Source organism: Atractosteus spatula (genome assembly GCF_055471065.1).
Source record: "Atractosteus spatula isolate fAtrSpa1 chromosome 10 unlocalized genomic scaffold, fAtrSpa1.hap1 SUPER_10_unloc_18, whole genome shotgun sequence".
NCBI classification, from domain to species: Eukaryota; Metazoa; Chordata; class Actinopteri; order Semionotiformes; family Lepisosteidae; genus Atractosteus; species Atractosteus spatula.
This window is the reverse complement of record NW_028296621.1, coordinates 178,802-190,412: the sequence shown is the minus strand read 5'-3', so window position 1 is coordinate 190,412 and position 11,611 is coordinate 178,802. Positions and strand designations below refer to the sequence as shown.

General features: G+C 44.3%; 2 non-coding genes across 2 annotated transcripts; both read left to right on the top strand.

The window, feature by feature from the left end:
• The first annotated feature begins 4,430 nt into the window (after window positions 1-4,430).
• On the top strand, window positions 4,431-4,502 carry trnah-gug (transfer RNA histidin (anticodon GUG)). The gene has a single exon. It is a non-coding gene; the product is annotated as a tRNA-His (tRNA).
• A 1,860-nt stretch (window positions 4,503-6,362) lies between these two features.
• Window positions 6,363-6,434, top strand: trnad-guc (transfer RNA aspartic acid (anticodon GUC)). Its single transcript has one exon. It is a non-coding gene; the product is annotated as a tRNA-Asp (tRNA).
• Window positions 6,435-11,611: the final 5,177 nt, after the last annotated feature.

Below are 11,611 nucleotides of genomic sequence, written 5' to 3'. Positions count from 1 at the left end.
GGGAAAACAGGGTTATTGAGCCATTGGGTATTCTGAGAATAAATTGGGTGGGTGAATGTAACCGTGCGGTAAAGTAAAACAGTCCTCTTAGATGAAGCGCTACAGATGCAGCCCCTGAAAGTGTATAAGACTTACATTTATAGTACTGCTGACACAAATGGAGCCTCTACATCAGACCGAAATAGCGATGTGTTCGCTTAATTGTGCGTAGGATCTCCTCATGAATCTGTCTCATTCATCAGTGGAAATAGAAGCCATTACAATACGATACATGTTCACCTTCAACCCTGCAGCTGTTGGACGTGCTTGTTTTGGGACTATTTGCAATGAGTACCGAATTATGAGTTAGGTGTCCTTACTGGTATCTTTTAAACTGTGAGGGACATTGGGTTATATACAAGCAGGACAGAGACACAGTAATAATCCTATATTAATGTGTCCTGGATTTTAATTTACTGATCAGATAAATTGAAATGTTCTGATTCAGAGCCCCTGCAGTTTGTGCTAATTATAACCACAACAATACACCTGAGTCCTGAGCACCACACTGAGCACAGGTTAAGCTGGGCTCTGACTTTGTTCAGCACGACTGCTTGTTGCAGTTGAGCTCAGAGCTGGAGATGATCTCCATATTCTACTGCACTAACTAGTCCGAAACTTAGTACACAGTACACACCTTCTAAATGAAGTCAGGTTGTTAAAAAATGTAACCAGCGCCCTGTCACAGAAACGGACCGCGGTCTCTCGCGCGACAAGCGAGGTTACTCAGCACTGTACTAACGAGTAGCGCGTGTCCGGAACTGAGCGTGAGCTCTGTTTACTGTCAGCAGACATTTCCTCTTTTCCAAAGACGTTTTCGACTTCGCTAAGCTTTTTAAAGACGGTCATAAACGCTCATGAAGTAATTCATGTCAGTTTGAAGTCTGTCTCTGTTGCCTCGGCTCTTGATGAAGAAAAGCCGTGAATGGGAGACTCTCTCTCTGAAGAAGTGTGCCGTCACCCTGCAAGAGCCAACAATCACCGAGGCAACCACTGAGACAATTAACATTGAACACGTGAAATGCGACATGTTGTGATTTTTTTCCCACTTAAGGCTTCTATCGTTTCTACTCTAACGAGAAAAAGAGTACTTATTAGAAGTACGATTTGAACAAACGTCTCCAGAGGAAACTGCGACCTGAACGCCTTAGACAACCAGCCATCTTGCCTGTGGTTCTTATAATTAATTATATATTTTATTTCTTTCTCCTCGTTGATAAGAAAAAAAGTGAAATCATGTAATAAGAGAAATGTCTTTTTTCATGAGGAAAACCAGCACAAGCAAATGAAAAGTTTAGAGCAGCGCTCAATAAAAACGATCAGAAACAGACAGCGCTTATTATGCGGATCAGTATTTTCCGATACCGCTGGTTCTGCAGAAGAAATAAGAAAAGCCGAACTCCTAACACTGTGTTGCCATTAAGGCTACTTAGTTAAAATAAAATTGTACCGTCACCTTTTTAAACGTGATTGTTAGAGACCTGTTGAATCTCAACTGGGGTTTCTTGAGAGATCGTTCAGCGAGCCAGTAATAAGAAAACTACTTCGCTTCCAATCTCTCCTGTCACTGTAAACTCGGACGTGATGTTCCGCAGATGTGCAGTGTGTGCTTTTCCTCTTGTTGTATTCAAGAGTACTCACTGTGTGAGCTCCTCACTGCGTTTCTTTTACTTTTCCTGTGATTATCTACGTGGAATGCGGTGACAAAATAGTCTTGAACATTTTCGGTTTGTGAAAGGAAACACTAAAGAAAATACAAGTAATGAACTTTTAAAATAACCACAGTACAGCTAGAAGAGAGGAAGATAAAATACGATTTATAATGAAATTTATAATACACTTAAGGGAAACACAGCCGCCCGAACAAGGACTTGAACCGTGGACCCTCAGATTAAAAGTCAGATGCGCTACCGACTGAGCTATCCGGGCACTGAAAGAAAAGTGCCACTGTCGGGATCCTCGTAAGTCACATGTCTCTTCTTGTGCCGAAGCGCAGTCATACCTGACCCGTCTGGAATGTCTACTAACAGACTTCAGCCACAAGCGACGGCACCACTCCCAGTAGAATGACTGAGAAATACAGCATGACATGGGGAGGTAAGGGGCTCCCACAATTAATCTTTCCTCACATTACTGATTTTTTCAATAGCATTTTAACCTTTTTTCACATTCAGATTTTTTCCCATTTAATAAGATCTTTTAATCAACAACATTAAGAAAGAAAACAAATGGAACATTTTTTGGAACAACAATTTAAAAAAAACCTTTCAATGCCTTGGTTCTATAACTGTGCACACCCTTTATAAAGGGAGTTGTAACTATGCTGAAATTTAAAGAGCATTTCTGTAGAGAAAACAAAACATTTTTTCTGCCTTGATGTTAAGCTCAGGGAGCCTGCCTTTTAGAAATTCTATCTCTAAACACCTTATGCAGCCTCCTGAGAGACTAACAAATATTGTTTTGAGAAATTGGCTCACACACCGGAAGGCACTAACGTTTCTCTTCGTTAGAGTATGTGAATAACTGTTTAACCCAAAATGTTTGGAATTGTGATTTTGTTAAAATTCAATAAATAATCTATCACCAGCACGAAATTATTATGAAAGTAAGATTTTTTTATCATAAACTGTAAGACATGAAGAGAGTTTACAGGTCGTATCCTTCGCTTTGTCTCTTAAATTAAGCGTTCAGGATTCAAACCGGTGTTCGGACTGTTGTGTTTCTTGAATTTCTTGTAATCTTGTAATCATTAAATGTCGATGTCCATCAGTGTTTTTCTCGGTTATACAATGGAATTCGCGCAGTTTTCAGCTCAGTGCGGAGTCCAGAGGGAGGACTCGCTCGCTGAATGATCTCTCAAGAAATCCTGGGTGAGATTCAAAAGGTGTCTTCAACAGCCACGACACGTCTGAAGACCTCTGGATTTCCTGAATCTGACATAAAATTAGTTCAAATCATTTGGTAGTTAACAGAACTAAATGCTTTAGAGGTACATTTAAAACAGCAGAGCAACACCATAGCACTTCGAGTGTGCCTGAATTTAATTTTATAAACCCGGTGGTACACCAGGACGTGCATTGAAGTGAAAGCAGGAAGCGCTGCGATATGCACTGTGCAGATCCCGCCACACTAAGAGGTGATAGGGTCTGTTCGATGCACAAAGAACGCTTTGAAAAGCGTCCAAAGCAAGTCATTCCGAGTTGGTCGTTTGTGTTTTCCGTTCAGACGCGAAATGCACGCATGGAAGCATGGAAGCCCTGCGACATGGTGAGGGGGTCTGTTCGATGCACAAAGAACGCTTTGAGGGGGTCTACAAGTCATTCCGAGTTGGTCGTTTGTGTTTTCTGTTCAGACGCGAAATGCTGAAATGATCTCTCGGCTCCTCGGTTGTCATTTCTGCTCCGTAAAGAAATCACAGCACGCGTCGGCTTCCAGCACGGTGGGTCGGGACACGATGCCGGGGGTCGGAGAGAGCGATGTCTTCCTCGTTAGTATAGTGGTGATTATCCCCACCTGTCACGCGGGAGACTGGGGTACATCAGGACGCGCATTGGAGTGAAAGCAGGATGCGCTACGACATGCACTGTGTAGATCCCGCCACACTAAGAGGTGAGTGGGTCTGTTCGATCACAGCGCTAGGCGAATCCCCAATCCCCCTTTGTGCGTGGCGACAGAAGAAGCCGCACTGTTTCGAACCAGGGAACTTTCGCGTGTGAGGCAAACGTGATAACCACTACACTACGGAAACGGTGGCAAACCCTGCCCAGCGGCTCAGAGCTGAGCCTGTCATGGACGGAGCAGGAAAGGCGGCGCCACATTCTACAGCCCTCTCCACGCAATCGACGAAATCGGGCCACTGAAGTGGAGAAAATCGCCTCTCCATAAAGTGCAAATATCATCTTGGAGAGTATAAATCCTATTGCCAAAGGTCAGCCCTGTCTACCAGAGTAACCCTCCCACCTCCTGCAGCGATGATCAGCTCGTCTCACACGCGAGAAGTCTTCGGTTGGAAACAAGCGCCCCCTCTTCTCGCGCGTTTTGCACGTTCGAGAGCTTTTAATGCGGTTCCTTCGTACACGGTGCTGATCTTTTGGAAAGCAGGAGGCAAAACTGACACGTTCCCATACCGGGAGTCAAACCCGGGCCGCCTGGGTGAAAACCAGGAATCCTAAACGCTAGACCATATGGGAGCACACAACCCCGCTGTTCCGGGCATCATGCAAGCAAACTACATAAATATGAGAAAACACGCAAGAGAGTTGTCACTCAGAGTGTCGAAGGGTCGATGTATACTGGGGCTCAGTTGAAATGCAACGTCAGGACTTTGCCGAATTAGGTAACACGAAGAGAGCACAGCCTTTTCCACCCTGCCGTGTGTGTCTCGGTAACTCGCCGTGATCGTATAGTGGTCAGTACTTTGCGTTGTGGCCGCAACAACCCCGGTTCGAATCCGGGTCACGGCAGAATAGGGGCGTCTGCTTTTACTACTTGCGCGAATGAAGGCAAAAAAAAGCCAATCGATGTGAACGAACGGCGCTTTACAGAGGAGTACTGCCTGACTGGATCGTTGATGAACGACAGAGGCCACTCCGACCTCTTCTCGGTTTTCTTCAATGACTTACTAAGGATCTTCTTCACATTCGCCCATGCAGGGGAAGCCAGTTACACCAAAGCAAACGCAGGAAAGTGCATTTCAAGCAGAGACCAGGAGGGACTTGTTTACACCGAGAGTGGTCGGAGAATGGAACAATGCGCCCAGCCCTGTTGCTGGAGCCGATTCTTGATGAGATCTTGGGCTCACTAAGAGGCCCCCACTGGATGCTAATCTTTCTGTTGTTCTTGCAGGTCCTGCGCTGCTTTTGAGCCGACAGAGCTCGTCCTGGTCTGTCGGCACAGCCCAATTGCAAATGATCGGCTCCGCGTAGAGAAGGAACGTGCGTTTGGTACAAGAGTGCATGAAGGGACCGGAAATACATTGGGAACAAATGACCGGTCGCTCAAGACCTCTGTGAAGTACAGGAGCGTGCAACAAGAGGCTGTTTCCGCCCGGTCTCGAACCGGGGACCTTTCGTGTGTTAGGCGAACGTGATAGCCGCTACACTACAGAAACCTGCGGGGACCGCTGCTGGTGTCTCGCTTGCGTTTCGGGCTGAGAAAGGGACGCGTCACTTTAGGCAGGGGGCGCTGGAGAGAGGAACAAAGGGCGCGATGAAACAAAATGCCGAAACCCAGGATCGAACCAGGGACCTTTAGATCTTCAGTCTAACGCTCTCCCAACTGAGCCTTTTTGGCGGTGCGCAAAGCACACAGCCACCTGCTCCAGCCTTCCTGTGTTGCGGCATGAGCGCACCAAGAGGAGCGGGAGAGTGTTACAGGAACGTCACTCAGAAGGAAAGCCACCCAGCTGCGCCCTCTGAGCTCTGTCCAGCGCATCTTCCTCGCATGGACTCCTGCCTGCGACAGGCAGGAAACAATTAGCAAGAACAGAACAGCACCCCATGGGTGTCTCATGACCACACCTTAGGTTGTGACACGTGCAGGTGTGAGGGGTTGCCGGGCTACTCTGGAGCAAAACTTGGGCGGAGGGGCGGCGGGAAAGCAGACAAAGAGGTGACACCTCAAGGTCTGCACGATCACAGCTCTCCGCCGCCCCAGGCTTCCGCTCGATAAGCTACTGGACACACCCGCCCCTCCTCACACAGACCGTGGAAAAGCCCCCGAGTGGGAGGGCTCTCTCTTCCTCCCAGGAGCTCTTGGACACGACGCACAGACAGAGCGCGGGGAGCCGCCGCCTGCAAACACGGCTCCAGGCAGGACTCCACTCCACTCCGCAGGAGCCGCAGAGCAGAGGAGATGGGGGCAGCTTAGCTCCTGTGCAGAGACCTGAGCTGTTGTTGCTGCGGACGCTGTCTTTTCTGTTCTCGGGGTAGGAGTGAATGTTGAGTTGCCCTTTGAAATGAAGCAGAGCACTTCAACGGCACGGGTGTGTGTGTGTGGGTGCGCCCTGGTGATTCTGGGAGACAGATCGAACCTGGGCTAAAAGAGAGGGTGTTTAGCCCTCTTCCATTTGCTAGTTCAGAGTTGTACAACCCATTTGTATCTGCTAGGCGGCGCAGTCGTCGTGCACAAAGATCGCTTTGAAAAGCGTCCAAAGCAAGTCATTCCGAGTTGGTCGTTTGTGTTTTCCGTTCAGACGCGAAATGCTGAAATGAACTCTTGGCTCCTCGGTTGTCATTTCTGCTCCGTAAAGGAATCACAGCACGCGTCGCCTTCCAGCACGCTGGGTCGGGACACGATGCCGGGGATCGGCGAGTGCAATGTCTTCCTCGTTAGTATAGTGGCAAGTATCCCCGCCTGTCACGCGGGAGACCGGGGTTCGATTCCCCGACGGGGAGTAGGAAGCTTTTATTTTACCTCCTTAGAGAAAGGACTGCCTTTCACTTCTCTGTTTTCTTTCACAGCGTCGTGCACCTTTTCATTGCTCTCGCTTTCAGAGCCTCCGCACGGCACACGACTCGACATCAGGAAGCACATTGAAGTGAAAGCAGGAAGCCCTGCGACATGCACTGTGCAGATCCCACCACACTTAGAGGTAAGTGGGTCTGTTCGACGCACAAAGTACGCTTTGATAAGCGTCAAAGGCAAGTCATTCCGAGTTGGTCGTTTGTGTTTTCCGTTCAGACGCGAAATGCTGAAATGATCTCTCGGCTCCTCGGTTGTCATTCTGCTCCGTAAAGAAATCACAGCACGCGTCGGCTTCCAGCACGGTGGGTCGGGACACGATGCCGGGGGTCGGAGAGAGCGATGTCTTCCTCGTTAGTATAGTGGTGATTATCCCCACCTGTCACGCGGGAGACCGGGGTACATCAGGACGTGTATTGACGTGAAAGCAGGATGCGCTGCCACATGCACTGTGCAGATCCCGCCACACTAAGAGGTGAGTGGGTCTGTTCGATCACAGCTCTAGGCGAATCCCCAATCCCCTTTTGTGCGTGGCGACAAAAGAAGCCGCTCTGTTTCCACCGAGTTTCAAACTAGGGACCTTGCACGTGGGAGGCGGAAGTGATAACCACTACACTACGGAAACGGTGGGAAACTGTGCCCAGCGGCCCAGCGCTGAGTTTCGCCAATGCGATTCAGCTGCTTCCAGTGCCTTTATTAAAGTGCGCTGATGGACCGTGCTCTCTCTCCAGAGACCAGCACGCCTGTCATGGACGGAGCAGGAAAGGCGGCGCCACATTCTACAGCCCTCTCCACGCAATCGACGAAATCGGGCTACAGAAGTGGAGAATTCTACAAGGCAGCGCCACATTCTACACATTCTATTGGGCCCGATTTTCTCGGTTCGAAACCGGGCGGAAGCAGGCCCGTTTCGTTTTTTGCCACGCACACTGTTTGCGGATTTGCCTAGCGCTGTGATCGAACAGACCCACTCACCCCTTAGTGTGGTGGGATCTGCACAGTGGATGTCGCAGCACATCCTGCTTTCACTTTAATGCGTGTCCTGATGTACCCCGGTCTCCCGCGTGACAGGTGGGGATACTCGCCACTATACTAACGAGGAAGACACCGCTCTCTGCTTAGTGAGCAAAACACTTACTTGGAGCATTGTGGGTGCTGTGGTTTAAATGCTATTGGTTTGTGAACAGAATACCCCTATCCCAGTGCATTGTGCCACATTAAATAAACGCACGAGAAAAAGAGATTCAGAACGCAAAGCTGTGTCAGTGTTCTGTGTAAAAAATCGGTTTGAACATCATGGGAGCTGTTTTTAATAAGCTGTTGAGTAAAGAATATTTTAATCTTCCTGCTGTCAGTAGTATTGTGCATATAGTTGACTCTTACCTTAATGAAAACAGGACGTAAAGGAAGGGTTTCAGAATTCAGACAAAGCTTTATTCCCGTGCTTACAGTCTGAGTAATTGGAGACTGCACTATTCTGTTGCCTATGGTCATATACGGGTTTTTCGCATGAAGCCGTATTGAACAGTATTTCTCGCGGTGTGAACTTGTGTATACAGCGGTCCCCCGAGTTCCAGTTAGTGCGTAATTACGCATCGATGAAAAACCGAAGGTTTAAAAAAGGATAATTAGCTCACTGATACTTTGATGTAGAGGCTGTGGAAATATCCACATGTCGTGGTCATTAAAATGCATTTGGTTTGAAGGCGTTCTGTGCTTCCGTTGCGAAGATATGGACAAAAGAATATTCGTGCTTGGTCAAAAAAATGTCATATAAACGAAAAAGTAAAGGCTTAGAAAGCATTCACAATGTATTTTATACACAAAGCAAGTATTCTCGCGATTCTAAGAGGTTTCGTGTAAAATCGTTTTCGAACTTTAAGCTAACTTTACCCCGGTCTATATTTAGCGTTCGGTAGGGATAACACTGCTGATATTGATTGAGTAAAAATCTGCGATGTATTGACACCTTTATCTGAAGCGAGAAGTCCTCGAACGCCGCTTATGAAGTCTTGGGATTCATACCAAGAAATACTTTTTGTTTTCCCTCCCAAAATGCTGCTATTGCATTACACATTATATGAACATTACCAGTTTTGGTAGCTTCTGGGTGCGATTTTCCAAAACTGAAACTAATTACAAAATTATTTGAGATGAACCATGTCCAAAAATTGTAAATCATGACTAATATTAATATCAACTGAAATTACTACAGAAAAAAAGATTTAACCGAGACATTCATAAGGCTATGCAAGCCTTAAAAGTAGAACAATTAATTTAATATAACTTTTATTTTTTTAGAAATGGGCTCATACAGCTGAAGACTCTCCGCTAGAGTACGTGAATAACAGTTTAACCCAGAATGTTTGTAATTGTGATTTTGTTCAAATGCAATAAATCGTCTATCAACAGTAAGAAATTATTAAGAAAGTAAGAAATTGTTTTATTTCATAAACTGTAAGACGTGAAGAGAGTTTACAGTTCGTATCCTTCGTTTTGTGTTTTAACTTAAGCGTTCAGGATCCAAGCCCGTGTGCGGACGGTTGTGTTTCTTGAATCTCTTCGACTAAAGTCGTTGTTTAGTCTTCAGTTTTTTCTCGAGTTGTACCATGGATATTTTATACGATTCAGCTTTCAGCTCAGTGCGGAGTGCAGAAGGAGGACTCACTCGCTGAACGATCTCTCAAGAAATCCCGGGTAAGATTCAACAGGTGGTTTCTTCAACAGCCACGACAAGTCTGACTTTCTCTGAATTTCCTGAATATACTGTAACATTAAATTAGTTCAAATAATTTGGTAGTTAACACAACTAAATGCTTTGGAGGTATATTTAAAACAGCAGAGGAAGACTTTAGGCACTTCGAGTATGCATTAAATTAATTGTGAAAACCTGGATCTATATGAACAACAGTTCTCTTGTTCATAATATCTTTTTATATTTGTTAATTGAATATATCAATTGAGTATATCTATTATATTTTTGAATGGGATGGGACTGTACACTGGTGGTTCCCAGGGGAAAACAGGGTTATTGAGCCATTGGACATTCAGAGATTATATGTTGTGTGGGCCAATGTAACCGTGTGCGAAAGTTAAAAAATCCCCTTAGATGATCAAAGAATAAGTTGGGTGGGTGAATGTAATTGTGCTCTAACAATCCTCTTAGATGAAGCGCTACAGATGCAGCCCCTGAAAGTGTATTCGACTTACCTGTATAGTACTGCTGACACAAATGTAGCCTCTACATCAGACAGAAAAGGCAATGTGTTTGCTTAATTGTGTGAAGGATCTCCTCGTGAATCTGTCTCATTCATCAATTGAAATAGAAGCCATTAGAATATGATACATGTTCACCCTCAACCCCGGAGCTGCTGGACGAGCTTGTTTCAGCTCAGTGAAGTTGGCCCCCTACAAACAGCAAAAACGATGAAACCCACCTTGGTCTTTAGTGCTGTGTTTGTGCCGTTGAAAGTAGCATTTCTGCTACATTAATAATATTTTCTTGGAATAGAGAAGTTGTCAATTTTAAAACATATTTGAATCGAAATGTGGTTTTGAGTTAGATATTGGCGTGTTCATGTAATTAGTCTGTGTTTGTCATTACTATATATATATATTGCCATGTTACTAGAACTTGTAGCTGAAGTTTACTAGTTGTGTTTTTATGATGATTAGCCATATGTTGATAACAATATTGTATATAATGTATAATTTGAACTACATATTTTCCTGGTGTGAATAATTGTATATTTTCAGAATAAATTTCTAAACCAAATCATTGGCTTGATTTACTAGTTTCTACCCCTATAACATCTATCTTTGATGTATAATAGACCTTTAACCATATATGTATAATAGTCCTCTAAAGTTATCCGTATAATAGAACTCCAACCATTTATGTATAATGAACATATAATCATAGATGTCTAATTGACCTATAGCGAAATACGTATATTAGAATTTCATTCTAGAGGAATTATGGACCACATTTATACAGTACGTCTAAGATATGAGTTTCATAGACGTATATTCTACATCATTTGCCCATTGGGATGTCCCGATTTTAATTGAACAAAGCTAGATACACATTTTCTAATGCAGCCTTCATTACAAGACAGTTTATTTCTCGAAAGCATGTTATGTAAAAAAGAGAAAAACAAAAATATATGGATGACAATCTTTTAAAGCTGAAGATTTTACTTATGAGAAATTGTCATCTTATGTATCTAAACGCTTTTCAACCGCTGGTTTTAGAACTTTGCTGTGCTTCCTGCATCATTTTCAGTGTTATAAACTGGGTGTAGAGGGAGCCATCACTGTGTAGAGCAGTTGATAGGCTGGAGCTGTTCAGACTACTCTTGTTATTTCTCAAATGCTTCCATTGTTTTTCTTTCACGCTAGGACGCGAGTCTGTACATGTGTTTGGTTTTCGTTTCTCTGATTCTCATTGAAGATTTGGGAATTAACGACGAAAGAATCAGTTGCCTCGGAAGGCAGAAGCTTTGGTTCTCAATGATCTTGAAGAAACGCCCATGTAGAGTAGCATGTGATGATTTGTACTACAAAACACCAAGTGCTTAATGTGACGTCTGCGTTTACCATTGAAACTTTTCATCTCGGGTGAAAAAGCAGTTGTGTTGAATAGCTCCCCTCAGCAAAAGCATGCTGGAGTCGACGAATGGAAACCATCCTCTGCTATGAGCATTTTGCGCATGATTGATAAGTACACCATCAGTTTAATGAAGTGCATTGAAACTGATTTTTTCTCTCGTGTGTGCAAACTTCACACTTATGGTGCTCTTTAATCTTTACAAATATGCAGATGCCCAAATGTATCTTTGGATGTTCTGAGATCCTTGATAGTTTCCTCAAATTCTTCAAATGAACATCCATATCAAAGCAATTATGTTTATATATATATATTCCAGATGTGGTACATATAAAAAATATCAACATACATTTGTACAGTGCTCATTTAATAAAAATTGTCAAGTTCTCTAACAAATCTGTTTTCTAATTTTAAAATATTTTTGCTAAGGATACAACAGGTGTATAAATAAATTATCCCGAAAGCCAGTTGAAGATAAAATTCCACACGTGAAAATGGTTT